This window comes from Oryctolagus cuniculus, chromosome 7, assembly GCF_051225735.1.
Source record: "Oryctolagus cuniculus isolate XC-2025 breed Fujian yellow rabbit chromosome 7, ASM5122573v1, whole genome shotgun sequence".
NCBI lineage: Eukaryota > Metazoa > Chordata > Mammalia > Lagomorpha > Leporidae > Oryctolagus > Oryctolagus cuniculus.
In genome coordinates this window covers 34,976,789-34,997,725 of record NC_142873.1, presented here as the reverse complement: position 1 = coordinate 34,997,725, position 20,937 = coordinate 34,976,789, and the positions used below count along the sequence as shown (strand labels likewise).

Below are 20,937 nucleotides of genomic sequence, written 5' to 3'. Positions count from 1 at the left end.
ATGTTGACCTTATATCCTGCAATTTTACTGAAATAAATTATTAATTCTACTTTTTTTGGTGTAGTCTTCAGAGTTTTCTCCATATAAGATCATGTCATCCACAAATAGGAACAATTTGACTCTTGGCTTTGCAATTTGAATGCCTCATTTAATTCTCTTGTCTAATTGCTCTGGGTGAGATTTCCAGTATTAGGTTTATTATAAATGGTGAGAGTGTGCTTGAGCACTTGTCTTTATATGTAAAAGGAAATACTATTATTACTATCATTTGGTAGTTCTTCCATCTGATTCTATTACATCCATTCTGTCATGGTCTCTTCCATGAACATGTTGCTCATTTTTCCACAGCCCACAGTGGCAAATTGGGAAGTTTCTTTTAGTTCACTTGGGATCTTAAAATCCTTCTAGGAGCCATATTAACAAGAATTTTGCACAATTTCTGGTATTGTTAAACTCTATGTGTAAGGGGGGCCCAAGTTGTGCTCTACTTCTGATCCAGCTCTCTGCTATGGCCTGGGAAAACAGTGGAGGATGGCCCAACTCCTTGGGCCCCTGTACCCACGTGGGAGACCCGGAAGAAGCTCCTGGATCCTGGCTTTGGAGTGGCGTAGCTCCAGCCATTGTGGCCATCGGGGAATGAACCAGCAGATGGAAGACCCCCCGCCTCTGCCTCTCCTTCTCTCTCTGTGTAGCTCTGATTTTCAAATAAATAAACAAATCTTTTAAAAAAAGACATACAAATGTCCAACAGAGACATGAAAAATGACCAGGATCACTAGGAATCAGGGAATTACAAATAAAAAACACTTTGACTTACCACCTCACCCCAGTAAGAGTGGCCATTATCAAAAATTTAAAAATAACAAATACTGGTGAGGATATAGAGAAAAGTTACCCTAATACACTATTGGTGAGAATGCAAATTGGTAAAACATTATGGAAACTGTATGGAGATCACTCAGAAAAATAAAAATAGGTCTGCCATATGACCCAGCTATCCAACTCCTGGGAATATATCCAAAGAATGTTAGATCAGCATATGAAAGTGATACCTGTACTCCTATATTTATTTCAGCCCAATTCACAATAGCTAAGATATGGAATCAACCTAGATGTCCAACAACTGATGACTGGATAAAGAAAATGTGGTATATATACAACATAGAATATTACTGGGCTCCAAAAAATGAAAAAATCCTGACTTTCACAACAAAATAAATAGATGTCTCAATGGAGATATTATGCTATGTTGGACACAAAAAGAAAATATTTCATGCTTTTTTCTTATTTGTGGTAGTTAATATATAAGAGAGTATTACAACTGTATGGACGTCTTAACATTTGATGTGTCACTGTAGATATTGATTCACTGAATCATATCATGTAAATGATTATATTCTCTTCTTTCCCAAATTAAATGAAAAGAAATAGAGAAGGTGGGGAATAGTGAGAACTCTGTGGTACTAGTAATGTTTTGCTCTTAATTTTGATGCTGGTCATGGTTATCAGAAGACAAGAAACTCATTTATCTGAACATTTTTGTGCATTTTGTGGTATGTATACTATATTACAATTAAAGATTTTAAAAAATGGACAAAATTCCCAAATGTTCTTCAGCTTGGAAAGTACCTTCTTTCGTGACTGCACGCACTAGGTCTTGGTGGCTTTCAGAAGGAAGGATATAGATATATCTAGAGATATATAAATGCCAGGAGGAACTAGCCTCAACCCAGAAATGGCTTGCTGAATTAAAGGAAGACTTGCATGTTTGAAAGATGGTGAAATTGTTTCCTAATCTCTTAGTTCTTAGATTCATATTTTTTGCTACAGTACACTACCATAAACAAACACACATACATAGACATAGACAAGCACCCCAAATCAAAATCATTGCCTAAGGATCCATCTACACTCTTCCTCCAGAACAGGCACTACAAGGTTGCTTTAAAAAGTTCATAGTGAATGAAATTAAAAGATAAATTCATGGGGTTGACACTGTGGCACAGTGGGTTAACTCCCTGGCCTGAAGCGTCCGCATCCCATATGGGCACCGGTTTGAGACCCGGCTGTTCCACTTCCAATCCAGCTCTCTGATATGGCCTGGGGAAGCAACAGAAGATGGCCCAAGTCCTTGGGCCCCTGCACCCACGTGGGAGACCTGGAAGAAGTTGCTAGCTCCTGGCTTCAGATCGGCACAGCTCTGAAGGTTGCGGCCTGATAGAAGACCCCTCTCTCTCTCTGCCTCTCCTCTCTCTTCCTCTCTTCTCTCTGTGTAGCTCTGACTTGCAAATAAATAAATAAATATTTTAAAAAAAGATAAATTCACAGGGCTTTGTTTGTTATAGCAATTAAGGAATCATTTGGGATGACAGCATCCCCTGTTAGGGTGCCTGGAGTTGAGCCCCTGCTCTGCTTCCAACTTCAGCTTTCAGTGATTGTGCAACCTGGGAGGCAGTAGACGAAAACTCAAGGACTTGGGACCCTTCCTCTCACGTGACAGATTCAGACTGAGTTTCTGGCTCCTAGCTCCTGGGTTTGAGTTGGTCCAGCCTTAGCTTTTGTGGACATATGGGGAATAAACTAACAAATGAGAGATTTTTCTTTCTCTGCCTCTCTCTCTGTGGGGTATGTGTGTGTGTGTGGGTGTGGGTGTGGGTGCACATGTGCCCCTCTTATAATTAATTAATTAAGTAATTTCAATTTTTAAAGATAAGTTTAACTTGAGTGAATTTTTGAAATTCATGCAGACATGTAGCTTTCATAATTTCATCAAAAATGTATATTACAGAAATACTAAAATGGGCTTCAAAACTGTTTTTGGAAAAGCAAAAATCTTTTAATCCATGTTTTCACAAACTGTTTTGAAGACTGATGGCATTACCTTATGTTTTCTTTGGCTTCCTCTGTTTAGAGAGGATTTAGTCACAATTTCCCATCTATACCCCTGTAAATGGTGTTTGGGCTTGTGTCTGGCTTTGTAGATGTCCCTGCCTCCCTGAAATAGACTCCACTCTCTCCTTGGTGTCTGTGATAGAACTATGTGTCTGCCATAAAATCACCCAGGATTTGGAGTTTAGCTTTGGGCTCTAGATGGAGGCCAGCTCTGTCCACTTCCATGTCCAGCTCCTTAGACCACAGTCTGGGAGGCTGCTGTTGTCGTCCTGCAACCCTCTTTCCCATCCCCACTCTCCAAAAATGAGAACAAGCAGTCACTAACTCTAGATAGTTTGGGGAGTACGAGTGATGACTGCATTCCTGGAACAAGAGAGAAAGTCACATTTTTAACAAGTTGTAGAATGTTACTCATCAGAATTCCAGTAAGGCTGATTCTTGTGATAAAAGCTGTCTCGTTGACAATCAGACCACATTTCCCAAAGAGCTGTTCCCAGCAGGGGAAGCCATGTGTCACAGAATAGTGTTTGAAGGTGCCTCTTGGAGGTGGAAAAGGGAGACAGAAAAGGACAGTGATGATGGCACAGAGGGGTATGGAGATGGAGAACGAGAGAGGCAAAGAGAAAGCGAAAACTTCTGAGGCTTTTAAAGAAGAATTATAGGAAAATGTTGGTGTTCTGTTCTATGTGTTCCTTTATGGAAACTTTATGGAGTTCTGGCATAAAGATCTATATTAATCTCATTATTTGTGGTTTCTAGAGACAGTTTTCCATTTCCCTAAAGGCTTCTATCCCTACTCAGCTTGGCAGTGAGTCAGGTTTACCCAATATGTGTGATATATTCTATGTCCAGTACTTTTCCAAATTTACACACATTTAATATGAATTAACCAGAGGTAGAAGTCAAGTCAGTGAAAATTCAGTCTAATCCCCCATCAGGTACACTCAGAGATTGCAAGATTCTCTTTATTTTAATGAGATCATACCTTGTATATGAAATACCATGACTTGGGCATGACTTACAGTCAGAACCTGAAATAGATTTATTCTCATTCCATCCCCAAGATCTTATTTCCAAAATCAGATATCAGAATTTAACTTTTTTATACACAAACCTCACAAAAATATTCAGGGCTGGCACTGTGGGACAGTGGGTTAAGCCACCACCTATGACACAACAGCCTATCTGAGCACCTGTTCCAGTTCTGGCTGTTCCACTTCTCATCCAGCTCCTTGCTAATGAGCCTGGGAAAGCAGTGGGGAAGATAGCCCAAGTGCTTGGGTCCCTGACACCCACCTAGGAGACCTGGATGGATTCCAGACTCCTGGCCCAACTTCAACCACTGCAGCAATTTGGGGAGTGAACTAACTAATGGAAGATCTCTCTCTCTCTCTCTCTCTTGACTAGAGAATCTGAAAATTATGCAGAAAAAGAGATGAAATGTTTAATATGTCAGTCCTAAAATATTAACAACCATCTGGCCTCAAGTCCTTCAGGCACAGTTAGGGATTGGTGTGCTCCAAGATCCAAGCCCTAGCCTAGGATATATATTTTTTTTTCTATAAATAATGCGTGTATTTGGTTTTCGTGCTCCCGCCCTCAGGCTGCAGTCTGCATCTCCAGGACTGTTCCCTCCACGACCACCTCTCCCCCTCCCACTCATGCACGCGTGGGCGTCCCCGCGAGAATTGGCCTTGCTGCACTGCGATTGGCGAAGACATGAAACTTAGAAAAATACTGAAATTGCTTCTTTCGCGATCTCGGGGGTATCTGCAGGTTTAGTTGTCCTCGGACTCCTCCTCCGCCTCCCGCAGCCACGTGAAGAAGGAGGATATATATTTTTAAGAAGAGTATCTTCGGCCGGCGCCACGGCTCACTAGGCTAATCCTCCGCCTTGCGGCGCCCGCACACCGGGTTCTAGTCCTGGTCGGGGCGCCGGATTCTGTCCCGGTTGCCCCTCTTCCAGGCCAGCTCTCTGCTGTGGCCAGGGAGTGCAGTGGAGGATGGCCCAGGTCCTTGGGCCCTGCACCCCATGGGAGACCAGGAGAAGTACCTGGCTCCTGCCATCGGATCAGCGCGGTGCGCTGGCCGCGGCGGCCACTGGAGGGTGAACCAACGGCAAAAGAAGACCTTTTTCTCTGTCTCTCTCTCTCACTGTCCACTCTGCCTGTCAAAAAAAAAAAAAAAAAAAAAAAAAGAGTATCTTCAATTTCTCTGTAGTTATCTCAATCCCTTCTGCTTCATTTGCTACTTTTCTGCATGTTCTCATTTCTCTTGTCCACCTTTCTCAGGCACCAATACCACCACTCCTGCTTTTTGGAGAGTTGGAGGAATGAATTAGAAGGAATACTGAAGATTATCACCTGACTTATCCGCTACAATTAATTCATGTAGCGGCTGCCTAAAGGCTGCATCTGAATCCTTCCCAACACAGTTCGAGGGCAGTGTGAGGGGGAGTGTGTTGTGATTAGACAAATCACTAGTGGACTCTGTGATTGGCAAGACAATGAGTGATGTCTCAGTGTGGCTTATTTGTCAAATCTGCCTTTGTGTAACTTGAAATCTATTTTACCTTGATCCCCGTCCCACTAAAATACAGGCAGTTTTCAAAAATTTCATCATGAGATATTTTAACCATCTGAATAAGAGAATAATGAGCCTGATTTATCCACTATTCAGAGGCTGAAAGCATCAATATAAAGCCAGTCTTCTCTCCACCTGGGTTCTAACCACCATCTCCTTCCACTTCAAAGTAAATCCCAGAAGTCATATTATTTCTTCTGAAAATATTTTATTATGTATTGCAATAGAGACAAGGATACTTTTAATATCTGCATATTCTACTGCCTCCTAATGAAGAAATGGAAGTTTCAGCTGCCCTCTTCTGGATTGCTAAAATCACATAGCATCACACCTTGCTGCCCTGGAGAACCCCAGATAACTGTGTTTAACCAAGTAAGGGATTGTTTTCTGATATTTCTGAATCAGCAGAATGCATTATTGTTTGCAAAGGTACATGGTGCGAGTAAATGAGAGTCAAGCAGGTAAGTAGTGAGACACAAAGTGACTAAAGCCCTTCCAAGCACAATTGAGAAAGAACCAACATGGCTTCAGTTTCATTGAGATAAAAACCAGATTGGCTACTGGCCAACAGCAATGATGACTCTACAGAGGGGGGATGAATTTTGATGAGACAATGGTTCCATATTAGATAATCTGTTCATCAAAGTGTGTTTCTCCTGTTAGATTCTGGTTCCTCAATTCTGAACTACCAAGAAAAGTTAAGGAAAATCAGCTTCAAACACCATTTCCTCAAATGCTAAACCCAGAGGGTGAATTTTAGTCATGTTTATGTGTAACTCACTAATCTTCCCATTCTTGTTTAAGCCATAAGTAAGATAATACAAAACAATAGAACATGTGACTTTGATGACCTCCAAAACAGCTAACTACTTTTTTCAACTCACTATTTTTCCCTTCTAATCTATAACCACAGCCTAAATTATCATCTAGCTGTTACTAGAATAAATTTTCTTTTCTGTTCAAGATGTGTCTTTGCCCTCTGCGTCCTCTCCTTAGTTACGCAGCAATATAGGTACATTAGCAACATGCACCAGTCTGGGCAATGCATTCTTGCTCAATAGAGACTCTTTTGACCTAGCCATGGCCTCCTCTTTTCCAGTGGATTACAATTTACTCCACTGGTTCATCTGAGCTCTTTCATTCCCTCTCACCTAGTTTTTTGCACATCCGTGTAATGCCCATGAATGATTTCACAAAGCACACATTAAATTAGTCTCTGCACACGTTTACATCACTTAATCCCCTTCCTTAGAAAGTGTATTACTTAAAGCAAGCTGTCTGACTGTTAACAAATATGCAGCAAACAGTAAGCAATACCATGTCCATTGTTCAGTTTGAGCCCCTCCAGCTTACACAGAGCCTGTTCACCTTGGGAAAGCAATCCAACTGTTTGGTTGTCTTTCCAAAGGCACATTTGTCAAATGCTTTATGTTTAATACATGCAGGTTTTTAAGATTATTTTTGGATGGAAAGCACAACAAAATGTATATTCTAGACAGCAGGTTGACTGTAACTGACAATAGTTACTATATATGTGAGTGTATGTATACAGTGAGAGCTTATGTATGCTAGAAAAATATTTTGTATTTTTTTTTGTCATTAAGACATGAAAAGGGGCTGGCACTGTAGTGTAGTAAGTTAAACCTTGGCCTGTGGCACCAATATCCCATAAGTGCACTGGTTCATGTCCTGGCTACTCCTTTTCCAATCCAGCTCTCCGCTTGTAGCTGAGAAAGCAGCAGAAGGTGGCCCAAGCACTTGGGCCCCTACACCCAAGTGTGAAACCTGGAAGTAGCTCCTGGCTCCTGGCTTCTAATCGGCCCTTTGGTAAGTGAACCAGTGGATGGAAGAAACCTCTCTCTCTCTCTCTCTTCCTCTGTCTTGTCACTCTGCTTCACAAATACCTAAATAAATCTTTTTTTTTTTTTTCAAAAAGATGATAAATGTTTGAGAAGATACTCATTGATACCTTTGATATGAAGAACACACACAAGAGGGCTTCTAAAGTTCATGGAAATGGAATTAAAAGAGAATGTGCCTTCTCATGAAATACTTAAAGCCCCCCAAACATATACCAAAATATCTAATAGCACCCCACAAACACGTACAATTTTGATGTACCAGTTAACAATTTTAACAATATAGATTCTCACTACTGCTTGCATTATATCTTTACAACAATCTCTTAGAAAGATCATAAAATTACATATTTCCCAGTTATCAGGTAAAACAGAATTTTCTCTCCTGTAAAAAAAAAGCAAATCTGTGTCAGATTTTATAAAACCTTGACATACAATTTTATTGTTATTTTTATATTATGCTTCTGTACTTTGATTTTATGCATCACTCCTCATATACTGCAAAAAATGGTCTCTCAGTGATTGTTGGAGTCTGACTTGCAAATAAATGAGAAGTTCCTTCAATCACCTTTTCCTTATTATAAAGGGAGCAAGTGCCTAGAAGAAGGATTTAGAGTATAAGGAGACCATGGTAGAAAGTTTCCAAGTCCTCTCTGTGATCTACACTAGGAATAAGCAAGGGTACACATACATCAATCCTCTGCCATGGATTTTCATGTGGCTTCTTAGAGGTTTGTGACGAGATACGGAGCAATCTACAAAAAAGCATAGAATTCAGTTACAGGAAGTGTTTATAGAAACAAATATCTAAAACGTAAAAAGCTTTTGGATTTAAATTAATTATAACTGAATTTCAGAATGCCCCCACATCAATGATATGGTTCATTAGCAATACAGGACAAAATGACCATCATTCCACATGTGCCAGATGAATTGCTTCACAAGTGATGAGCTCTCCAACACTGGACACAGTTAATCGACAATGGATAATAATTTGTCAGGGACACTAAAGAGAATATTCTTTCTTTGGGTAAAATTTCCTTGGGAGGCAACCTTGATGGCTCTTTCCCTTACACAGCCTCCAGTTCCACTTCTATTAGTCTACAACCAAATTATGTCAATATGCTCTCTTTGGATTACTCCATTCTAGACAAAGTCACGATTGTCACTTGCCTAAACAGGTACAATTGCCTCATATCTGGTCCATTCTTTTTATCTAGACTGGACTCCTACTCAGAAAAGTGGTAAGTCAATTTATATCATTCTCTTACTTAAAATATCTAGTCTCTGCAATAAAATCCAAAATATTTACTCTGGTCTTGTGCGTTTTAGCTCCACTCTATCATCCCAGACTCATGACTTTCTCTCTCTGCCACAGTACAGTCATCTCCTTCCTTTGCCTGTTGAAGGCTAAGATCTATTTCACTTAAGGGGCTTTTCACTGTTCCTTTTCCTCAATCTCTCTCTCTCTCTCTCTCTCTCTCTCTCTCTCTCCTTATTCTCCTATGTCATTATCTTTTTGTCCATGAGTCTTAGCTTGCGTGTGATTATTAGAGAAAAGCTCTCACACCTGTGCAAAACACTCTTGGTTACTCATTGTCGTTAGGCTCTGCTCTTTCATTCAAAAACTTTTGACCATGTGAAATATTTCCTTATAACTGTTTTTCCCACAAGCTTTCTCACAGAAGTATCACCTTCATGAAGCTAGGGATAGTACCTATGCATCTTCATCTTTACTAAATCCCCAGGTTCTACTTGCAATATCTACCATGGGAGTGGGGGACAGGCAGAAAAAATTAGTGACTAAATGCCCATATAGAAAAGTAGAGGGAGGAATAGGTGACTTTGGCATGTCTTTGGTGCTCAAGGTTGATCTGATCTTCAGATACATAGTTGTCGGCCTCATTGAAAGTCCAACATCTTAAAGTTTGTGTTTATTTGTTTGTTTTTGTCAGTGCCAACAAATTCTGAGTTTGTGCCCATGACAATTCTCCGTCCCAAGTGAATAGAAATGGGGAAAATGTTATAGTTAAATTATTTCCCCTTTTGGGGCCGGCGCCATGGCTCACTTGGTTAACCCTCAGCCTGCTGCGCAAGCATCCCATATGGGCACCGGGTTCTAGTCCTGGCTGCTCCTCTTCCAGTGCAGCTCTCTGCTGTGGCCCAGGAGGGCGGTGGAGGATGGCCCAAGTCCTTGGGCTCCTGCATCTGCATTGGAGACCAGGAGGAAGCACCTGGCTCCTGGCTTTGGATCGCCGCAGTGCTGGCCATAGCAGCCATTTGGGGAGTGAACCAACGGAAAGAAGATCTTTCTCTCTGTCTCTCTCTTTCTCTCTCACTGTCTATAACTCTACCTGTCAAATAAATAAATAAATGTTATTTCCTCTTTTGTGATTGACTCAGAAACTTAGCAAGCCCAGACTCACAAGTTGAGAAATCAATAGTCTCAACAGTAGAGAGCGGGGGGTGGGGGACTCTGTGAAGGGGAGAAAAAGTAACATCATTTGGGTTAATACCCACCTCTCCTGTCATCCAATGAGATATTACTTTCATTTTTGTTGAAGTCCCTACATTATCCTGTGTAGAGAACCAAGTGTCTCCCTCACAACCCACACAAAGCCCATGTTCACTAGAACCTGTGCCATATTCATTCCTTTGTTCCCACAGTATTTATAACTGTGCTTTAACAGATTTGAGCAATAAATATTAGTTGAAGTAGATGCTTCCCTTTTAGAGCACTCTTAAAAACCCACCTTTGAAACTATGCAGCTCATGTCATCAAGGTTATCTAATAGGGATAGGACATACCTAAGGGCTGAGAAAGAATTTTGAGAATTACACTCTGCACAAATTACTTGCTACTTTGTTCTCACATATCCATTTATGTGCTTCTCTTCCACGATTTATGACCCCAGGAAAAAAGATCACTGTAGATACCGTTATCTATGTTTCCTTGTCAATCTGCAATGGAGTGCAGTTACAGGAGACTCAAACACGGGAGGAGAAAGACCAGGGTTTCCTTTTTATTCACTCAACTCAATAAGGGCATTCTTGATTCTGAACATCATTTTATGCTTCATCCCTTCATTAAACTGTGGTCACATCACTAAAGTTTTGTCATTAGAACAATCTGAGTGAGTTCTGTTTTGCTGTGACCTCGATTTCTATACTCCATAACCCTGACTTCTGTACTTTTCCTACACATAGAAGTGCTAGGTGAAGAGAATATATATTTAAAGATAAAAGTCCTCAAGGAACTTGGAAAAGAGGTTGTCACTAATTAAGGCAAATATAGAAAAACTAACAGTGAAATGAATATCTGAAAATAAACCTCTGGGATAAGAGAACAGCAGTGTAAAAAAAAAGCCCCCACAAGTTAAACAAGAATAGTGTTAGAAAACCATGGGGACTGAGTATTGGAGGGAGTGATAGACCATTGAAAATAATATCAGGAAAGTATATGTCAGTATGCTTTATAGATTGGGGAATTTATGGTTTCATGATCAAATAAGATATCCACATTTTTAACCAAAGCGTTATGGAATTTAGGTATTGGAAAAGAGAGTGACATTATTTATTTCACCTTTTAAAATGTGTTTGTTTGATTTGACTCCTAGATTTGGTCATGTGGAAGACTTGAATCAGAAAATTTATGGAAATATTCTTGGAAAATCTATATTACTAAAATCCATATGTGGCAGAGGTGATATAAATTTATTTGTGCAAAATCTCATATTTGGCTTTACCTAGTCAGAAAGAACTTTGAATGTTCTCTCTCTCTCTCTCTCTTTCTCTTGCCTTTCTCTTTCTGTTGTTTAAACAACTTTGATGAGGAATAATAAATGTCACATATTAAATTTACAATATATAAATGTACAATAAATTTTATATAATAAAAGTGCATAATTTGATCAGTTTTGACGTAAGTATGCAAGCATGAAATCACCATCAAATCAAGACAATGAATATACCCATCAGCTCAATAATTTTCTCCTGCCCTTGGGAATTCCTCTTGCGTATACCTCTTCACTGTTGCCCTGATCTCGTGCTTAGGAAGCCATTTGTCTGCTTTTTATAACATACAATATTATGAATTCTATCCAACTTTATAAAAACATCATTATGTTCTCTGTGCTCTTTTTATCTGACTTCTTCTACTAAGCATAATTACTTTAAGATTATTCCATGTGTGGCACGCTTTAATAGTCATTCTTTTATAGTAGATGGAGCCTACTGTGTGGATAAACTACAATTCCAGCACTGTTGATGATCATCTGAGATGTTTCCAGTTTGAAACTAGCATAAATAAGCCTGCAATGAAAATATGGGCACAGTTCCTTGTATATAAATGGGCTTTCATTTATTTTAGGTGGACATGTAACAACTGAATGGCTGGATCACATATTAGAACTTTGCTTAACTTTGCCAGTTGCTCCCCAAAATGATTGTACCATTCTAGATTTCCACCACCAGTGCAGGACAGTCCCAGTTCCTCTAGCCTTGCTAACATGTTACAATGAATGCACCCATTCTACTAGGGAAGCAGAGGTATTTAGTTGTAGTTCTTATTTCATATTATATATGAAATATATTATTTCATATTCTTTGGAAGTATGTGTTTTTAGTTTTATTTTTTAATGAAGCATTTTAGGAATAATTAGTCCAAGTCTTATACCTCCTTATTCTTCTATATACTGAAATATTTCTTATCCAATAGTCATGGGACTTATACCTAACTTTTGGTCCCCAATTTAAATTTCTACAGAGTTAGAATTATTACTTTTTAAAGCCTATTCAAATAATGAATTGCTGTAGCTAATTTGGCATTACTTGCACTATGTGCCTTATTCTTTGATTCAAACCATGTTGTGCATTATACTTTTCCATCCCTGACCTAGCAAATCAAAGTTTCAGAAGAGCAATTCATGGGATATGTATTTTTAAATAGCCACTAGGGTGAGTTTAGTCATTTGAAGATATCTGGCTTTGTTCATAGTCACACATGCTAAAATCTGAGATTACAGTTCTGGACTAAAACATTTTGGAATATATGGTCATCCAGGTTATATTTGAAGATTTACAATATAGCCAAGATGGCAAAAGGACAAAAAAGGTAAATGGAGATGTAAGAATTAATATGGACACATACACACCTCTATTTCCTACCCAGTGTGGTGACTACGGTCATTAAATATGTATGTATTTATTGAGGGAGATAAATGAGTAAATGGTAGGTATCCTTGTCATTTGTACAAGTGAGCCTGTTAAAAATAAATTATGAATAGTCACTTCATTTTTTTTTCTTTCTTTTTTGTCTCTCTTTTGCCATTTTCTAGGAATTGCATTCCCTAATTTGGCTGTAATAAAATGTGACTGCTCGGGAAATGTTCACAGAGTCCGCATTCATTTGCATGCTGCTGCCATTTCAGCCTAGGGCGTTCTCTCCTTCCTGGTTCTCCTGGCTCCCCGCACCCCCTCCCCAGCAGAGCACTGATGAGATGTGACAACAGAAAACACAAGTGCATTTCCTGGAGATTTACCAGCGTCCAGAAGGAAAGCTCAAAGGAAAAGGAACAATAGAAAAGGGGAATTGTGGAGGGAAGAAAGTTTCTAAGCCTATCATTTGCAAATGTCAGCTCCATTCTCAGGGAACTCTAGAGACTGTTAAGCAAACCTGTTTCTAATGAATACAACAAGAGCCATTTGAATCCTCCAGACTTGAGCCAGTCACATTTAACAGATCACCCAGTCTATCTTCTATTATCCACAGAGGCGGCCTGAGCCTCATGGCGTCTTTTCAATTTCAGCTCCAAATGACCCAAGCCATGGGCTGCCTTGGGCTTCAATAGGATTCAACAGGAAAACAATGTCGGAGGGTTAACATACTTTCCCCATTATTTTATGTAATTGGTATGTACTTTGCCCATCTAATTCTCTGAACCTTTTGAATTTCAGTAGCCAATTAGTCTTCATTATTTATCAATAGAATCAGGGAAGTGACACAGAAATGCTTACCCTTAGTTAAGACACTTAACTTCTCCAAGCCTCATTTTCTACATCTGCAAAAATACTATTGAATTTTCTGTTACCTAAAATGTTAACTTAGAATGGAATGGGAGAGGGAGCAGGAGATGGGAGGGTTGTTGGTGGGAAGGAAATTATGGAGCGGGGGGGATATTGTAATCCATAAGCTGTACTTTGGAAATTTATATTTATTAAATAAAAGTTTAAAAAAAAGTTAACTTAAAGAATAGAGGGTAAGGATGTGTCTCGAAAATATAAAGGAACATTAAAATATGAGTTATTATAATTACTGGCTATAATAGTCTCCCAATGTCTGAAGTTGACTTTTTATTTCATTGACTTTTTTGTTGAGTCTCATCTATAAAGCAGAGACTATTCTATTCTTTAACATTACTTGGTTGAGCATGCCTATCATTCCTTTAGTTGACTGCTTCAATTCACAAATCATTTTTGTCATTCAAATTCTCTCCTCTTTGCCACTATATATCTGATCCTAAGGGGTCCATTGAGCAAGAATATTAAATAGAGCACAATGCTGATAAGATTCTCCATCACCTTCTTCCAAGGGCATTATTTCCACTGGATCCAATTCATATACATGCCACTAGGCAGACACTGGTTCCACTATGATCTTCCTCCAGAAAGAAATCCTGGTCATTCTCCAAGATAAAAATATTTGTAAAGAAAAGATTATTTTTTGACAGGCAAGGTAGAAACCCTGAGTAGAGATTTGTTATTTCTTGCATTTATGAAATTATTCGCATGTGTCAATGATAGCATACATTGCCTTATCTGATCCGAATTTAGTGACAAGTCCATTAAGGACACCATGTATGACAAATTTGTTAGATGCATCACTTCACCATTTGAGATTTCTGGAAGAACTACCTGGCTTTCAATAGTCCTGTAACCTGATTGTCAATTAGTACATGTTGATATGATGGTGTCTTGTTTTGGCCACTTATGAACCACAGAAAAAAAAAATGAGAGGCCAAGAAAAAGGAGAGACAAGGAGAAGAAAGAGAGAATGAGAAGAATTAAAAATGAGAAAAGGACAAAAAAAGAAAATAAAAGATAAGAGGGGAAAAAATGAGGGTTGTAGATAGCCTATTGGTAGATATTTAGAATATTCATGAAAGCAGCAAGATATTCTGTTTCTTTTCCCTTTCTCAATTTCTACTGCCGATGCACAGGATTGTGAATAATGAACAGGTTCAAAGGCTGCAAATTCAACAGCAAAGTGTGGAGGATGAGAAAAGGGACATGAGAGAAATATTTTATAAGATAAATACAATGATCTTTTCAAAAAGGACTTACATTGATGCTTTACATTAAAAATCACTTCTTACTATTAAAGCATTTTTAAATTTCAATTTATTTAATAAAGAATGTCAGTAGACTTACATTTAATATTTCCTTTGAGAAGTTGTTGGTGCCTCTTATTAATCTGGCCCCAACTTAACTGTCCCAAACTAATTTCCACACAAGACAAATTCAATTCCATTCAGAGCAGTTGTGTTCTTTCATGAGACGGTTAGAATTAACAAGTTATCTGTGGCAAGATGGGGTTCACAGAGCAGAACCAGACTTGCAATTGAGACACAACACTCACTGATATATGGGTAGGTGGGAGCCACCCATGATGGAAAAAACATGTACTCTCAAATAGAGCAGAAAGAAAGACTCAAAATAATCTCGAAAGTTATGGTTCTGACAAGAAGTCATCACTAGGAAGTTGAACCAGAAGCATGAGGATACCCCCAATGACCAACAACCCAATGACAGCAACAGGCAGCTTAATAAAGAAATAAAGAGAACTCCCTGCCTCTTAATCAATAAATAAAGGAAGCTCCCTGCTCCTAAAGGGTCTAGGTTTCAGATATACCAGCAGATATAGTAAAGAGACTTGCTTGGGTATATATGATACATGCAAAGAAAGTAAAGACTTTTTCCCAATTAAAAGCAAAAGCAGTTCCTACATATTATGGTGTGACCCTGAACCAATGAAGCAGCAGAGTTGGCTTAATGCTAAAGCAGACGAATGTTGAACAAGAAGTTTATAAATCCTTCTCAGAAAAAGAGAGGGTCAGGGTCATCTCAGATACCAGGAAATGATGAGTTCTGAGAAGCGGATCAATGGGCTTAAGAAACCATCAATTTAAGGCACTGCTACCTCATCTTACTGTAGACATACCGTTCCCAACTCATCTGGTTCTTCCAAATTCTAATATTTAACTTTTATATAAAGTCACTGGGCTGAAACTGAGCGTTCTATTGAATAATGTATGGATCAAACAAAATACATATGATAAACATCAGTTTGAAATTTGTTACCTTGGGGTCTGCACCATGACTCACTTGGTTAATCCTCTGCCTGCAGCACCGGCATCCCATTTGGGAGGCGGGTTCTAGTCCCGGTTGCTCCTCTTCCAGTCCAGCTCTCTGCTGTGGCCCGGGAAGGCAGTGGAGAATGGCCCAAGTGCTTGGGCCCTGAACCCGCATGGGAGACCAGGAGGAAGCACCTGGCTTCTGGCTCCGATCGGCACAGTGCCGGCCATAGCGGCCATTTGGGGGGTGAACCAATGGAAGGAAGACCTTTCTCTCTGTCTCTCTCTCTCACTGTCTAACTCTATCTGTCAAATAAAAAAAAAAAAAATTGGTTATCTATGATGGGATTGAATTTTATATTTGGTGCTATAAAATTCTTACTTTAACAATTAAATTTTAAGAAAGAAAAGCCATTATTATTATTTTTTAAAAGATTTATTTATTTACTTGAAAGTAAAGCCACACAGAGAGAGAAGAAGAAGCAGGGAGAGAGAGAGAGAAAGGTCCTCCATCTACCAGTTCACTCCCCAATTGGCCACAATGGCTAGAGCTGCACTGATCTGAAGCCAGGAGCCAGGAGCTTCTTCTGGGTCTCCCACGCTGGTGCAGGGGCCCAAGAACTTGGGCCATCTTCCTCTGCTTTCCCAGGCCACAGCAGAGAGCAGGATCAGAAGAGGAGCAGCCAGGACTAGAACTGGTACCCATATGAGATGTTGACACTGCAGGCAGCAGCTTTACCCACTAGGCCACAGTGCCGGCCCCACCATCTCATTATTGATTGACGTTTCAATAATATCCAACTGAGCCTGATAAATGCTAATAAGTATCAAATAATTGATAATATATGGATTGCAGATAAAATACAAAAGAAAATATATTCACGTTGTAGAAGGAAGTAGAAAAATAACTTTATCCTTCGGTGTAGAGTTTGAGAAAGCATACCACCAGGAAGAAGTCTCTATAAAAGTTTGGCAGTATGACGATTTACTGCTCAGTGGAAAGTAAGCTAAAACAAAAACCTGAGGAAATCAATAATTGAACAGATAACTTTGCTGTAATATTGAAAAAGCAGGTATAGATAACTAGGAAGGAACAGAAACCTGATGGAGGAGGAAGAGAAGGAGGGACAGGAGAAAGACAAGATACTGAAAAGACTGGAGTGTGGGCATTGTTTAAAAAGGAAAGATTCCAGAGTATCTGACATGGTTCCGAGTAAGAACAGGGTTGTGATGGCAGAACCGGCTCATCCAGGCTGATAACAGCACTGACCAGAGCTGCCTCCCCCAACTTCCTGTTCAATTAATTCATGCTAGCAGCTTGGAATCAGGAATGGAGAGAATATTGACACCACATAAATCAGTAAATGCTCCCCCAAAGAGCTCCTTTCATCCTTTTCCAAACTTCTTCCCAGCAGGTTATTAAGCATTTACCTCCATTTCACCGTATGGTATCAGAATTCATGACTTCCTATTGTTCAAATTCTCTCTCTGTCTCTCTCTCTCTCTGTCTCTCTCTCTCTCATCCTTTCAAATAAATAAATCTTGAAGAAAAAAATTTAGATTTAGATTTTAGGAAAAAAACAAAGAAATTTAGCGGTGTTGACAGTTAGCAGTAAAACCCCACCTGAGTGGTGGGTGATTGGTGCAGCAGTTATGATGCCTGGGATGCCTGTAGCCCGTATTGGAGTGCCTGGTTTGAGTCCTAGCTCTACTACCAACTCCAGCTTCCTGCAATTACACATTCTTGGAGGAAACGTATGATGATTCAAACACTTAGTTTCTTGTCATCCAAGATATCCAAGGAGACCCAGATTGAGTAACGCAATCCTGGCTGCCATGTGCATTTGAGGAGTGAGCTAATGGATGGAGGATATCTATCTATTTATCTCTCTCTCCCTTTGCAATAAAATGAAAAAATGAAACAAAGAACTTCTGAGCAGCCAACAGACCCCACTCTGGGATAAGTTCAGTCCCCCACCTACCAATGCTTTCCTGTTAACTCTCTAACCACACAGATACTGATATTGATCCCCTGTTTGGAATAACTTACCAACCTCTGGCAGCAATAGCTGAGGTAGAACTGAACTGTCTACGCCTGGGTAAGTTGTAGGTTGGACCTATCTTTGCCTATTCAGCCCCAAACTATTACTACTCAGGTTCCATGGTGATAAAGGGGGAGATTGACAAGCCTATACTGAAAGAATTGCCTTTCTTTAGAAATTTTTGCTGGCCTATGAAATAATGTCTTTTCATTCAACTGAAATCAACTGGGATATACTCATTAAACAAAACCCCACATAAGAAAAGGTAAATTTGGTAACAGGTATTTATTTTAATAAAGAATTCACCATAGGATAACATTAAATAACAAGCTTCCCAAGTGCACTTACATAAAATCTTTTTAAGAGCACTGCCATTATAGAAAGTTAGCTAATATTTAAGCTGAATATACAATGACTCTTTAGGGGAAAGAGTGCTTAACTACTGAGAATAATTGTGGGTCTGCTTTAAAATTTAGGAAGTCACTGGTTTCTACAGCTTCACTATAATAATTTCTTCATTTTACACTTTAGCTGGCTCATCAGAAATAGTGCGAGGGAAATAGAAGAGAGCCTCTCACAGAGATAGAAGGGACTGACAAAACACACATAAGCTCAGATTCCATTGCATTGTCCACGTAAACAGAATCTTATTTATTCATCAATTAGAATAATCACTAGACACATTTGCTGCAGCTCAGCAAGCATCCATTTCCAGAAAGTATTGAAATTGGAATTCTATCAATGTTTATTCATTAAAAATATGAGCATCTAGATATCAATGGAAACAAAAATTCTGTCAATATTCTAATGATCAATTTTTGATCTACTACAGATAAAGTTCAGCTACTACTAAACAATATAGTTTTTTTTTTCTTGAAAGTAGAAAAGGTGATATAGCTGGAGCATGGAGAGAATAAAAAGAAGAAATAAGAGGAAAAATTTAAAGGGAACTTACACTATGGGGTGAATTGTAATAGGCAATTTCATGCTGTTTTTCTCATTTCACTCACACAAGCTACAAACAAAAAACATGAGAAATATTTTACTACATCTGTTTTACAAATGTGCAAACAAATTCAGAGAGATTAAATAATTTGTCCAGACTCCAAGAGTTGACTTTTCGAGTAGCAGAGTTGGAATTTTTAGTGTATCTGATTCATAAGCCTGGTATTTGGGGTAGACATTGTTGATGTCCCCCTAAATAGTGACATATTTACAAAATCAGGAAACAATAGAAGTATTGAAAAAATAAAAAGATGAAGCATTCAACCCAGAGGTGCTCCTTGTGCCTTTCCACCTTCCATTTTTCAGAACATTTTTTCTCTTTTATAGGGTTGTTTTTTTCCTTATTGTAGAAAGAACACTTGTTCATCATAGAAAATCCAGAAAAGAATGGAGAATCTAAAAATCAACTATTATTTGCATTAGTTCCTAGGACAGAAATACAATATGTTTTTAAAATGGTATAATTACCCAATTATTGTTTCTAAAATTGGAATTATTCTATACACATAGAGAATTTTTTATCATTTAATAGATTGTTAATATGCTTTATAAAAGACTGCAGGATTTTCTACTGTATAAATTCACCCTAATTTATGTAACCATTCCTTTTTTGTTACAAATTCGTTATTACTTTAATTAACACCATAATAAATATGCTAGCTCATAAGTCTTTAAATCTATTTCAAGTAATTTTCTTAAGATAAATTTCTATGAGTAAATCACTAGGTTAACGTGTCTGAGAATTTTCCAGGTTCTTGATACATATGGGCAGAATTGCCTTCAAAGTGATTGTGTCGATTTACAACCCAGCAACAGAGCCCTAGTCTGACTTTAATTATAACAAGGTTTTTATATTGCTCAAAACTCTTTCCACCTTATTATTTATAAGGATGCTACTCTTCACTCTTAGTAGTTAATAAAATTTGTAAATTTTTTATTTGCTTAATATAGGTCTCTTTTATTAACAACAATGAAAAAACAGGAAACAACTATATATATATATATATTTTCACCCTTAAACATCCATGATTTCATTTAAGATTTAACACAGAAGTCTTATCTATATTTGTTAGATAAATGGAGAAATTTGTTCAGAAGATTATTTTCCTGAGTATTTAAGCACTACAAGTATCCAAACATACAGATAACTCTGGAAAGTTATTTGTTAAAAATCACTGATTCTTTAAAAAAATAATGACAACATTTGAAAAGGTTTGTTCTGGCATTTGGCTTGTGGTGTGCTCTCAGCTTATGGAGAAGTCCATGGTGATGTCACAGCCACCCAACCCACATATGATGCACAAGGTATTGTAGATTGCACTGGGCTTCCTCTGTGTTTTGATGATGAAGAAAAAAGGAAGGGTGGTGGGTTTGTGGTGTGTGATCTTATTATTTTCATATCAGCTGTGATATTTCCATTAGGTATTTATAAGTATAACGCATGCAGAGTAGGTCTGCTTGCTATTGAAGCCAGCCTCTTCCTTGTCTCTTGAAAAGAAACAACACTGAAATGATTAATGAATAATGATGGGGCTTGCATTTGGCCTAGGAGTTTTGATGCTGATTAGGATACCCATGTCCCACATCAAAGTCCCTGGGTTTGACTCCCAGCATACTACCAGTCTGAGTGTCAGAGTGGACCCTGTGAGGGAGTAGTGATGATTCAAATGCTTGGGTTCCTGCCAGCCTCCATGGCAGACCTGAATTGAATTCCTGGCTCCTGGGCTCAGCTTGCTGAAGCCCCTGCCACTGAGAGCATTTGCAAAGTGAATCAACATATGGGAACATACATTCTCTCTCCCTCTCTCTCTCTCTCTCTCTCTCTCTCTCTCTCTCTCTCTCCTCTTGTTCTCTTTATTTGCCAAATAAATAAATAAATAAATTTTAAGATTATAATAATCATGGATTTGCATTCTAAGAAAAAAATTCAAAGATGACTTGGGAGGTGGCTTCACATGTAACAATTACTTTATCCCACAGTCCTCTTTACATGTATTCAATAGGGGAAGTTTATGTGGGTAAATACTAAAAGGAAATGAAATCAGTATCTCAAAGAGATATGTGCACATCAATGTTTATTTCCAAACTATTCACAAAAGCCAAGATAATCTCTCTAGGTATATTTTGATGGATGAATGGATAAAGGATGTGTAATGTTTATACGCAATGAAATATTACTCAGCCACTAAAAAGAATGAAATCCTG

General features: G+C 38.6%; 1 long non-coding RNA gene across 1 annotated transcript; it reads left to right on the top strand.

Moving 5' to 3' along the window:
- Positions 1 to 7,202: 7,202 nt before the first annotated feature.
- On the top strand, positions 7,203 to 13,504 carry LOC149125406 (uncharacterized). The gene is made up of 3 exons (XR_016211408.1): positions 7,203 to 7,302; positions 8,516 to 8,578; positions 12,671 to 13,504. It is a non-coding gene; the product is annotated as an uncharacterized LOC149125406 (long non-coding RNA).
- Positions 13,505 to 20,937: the final 7,433 nt, after the last annotated feature.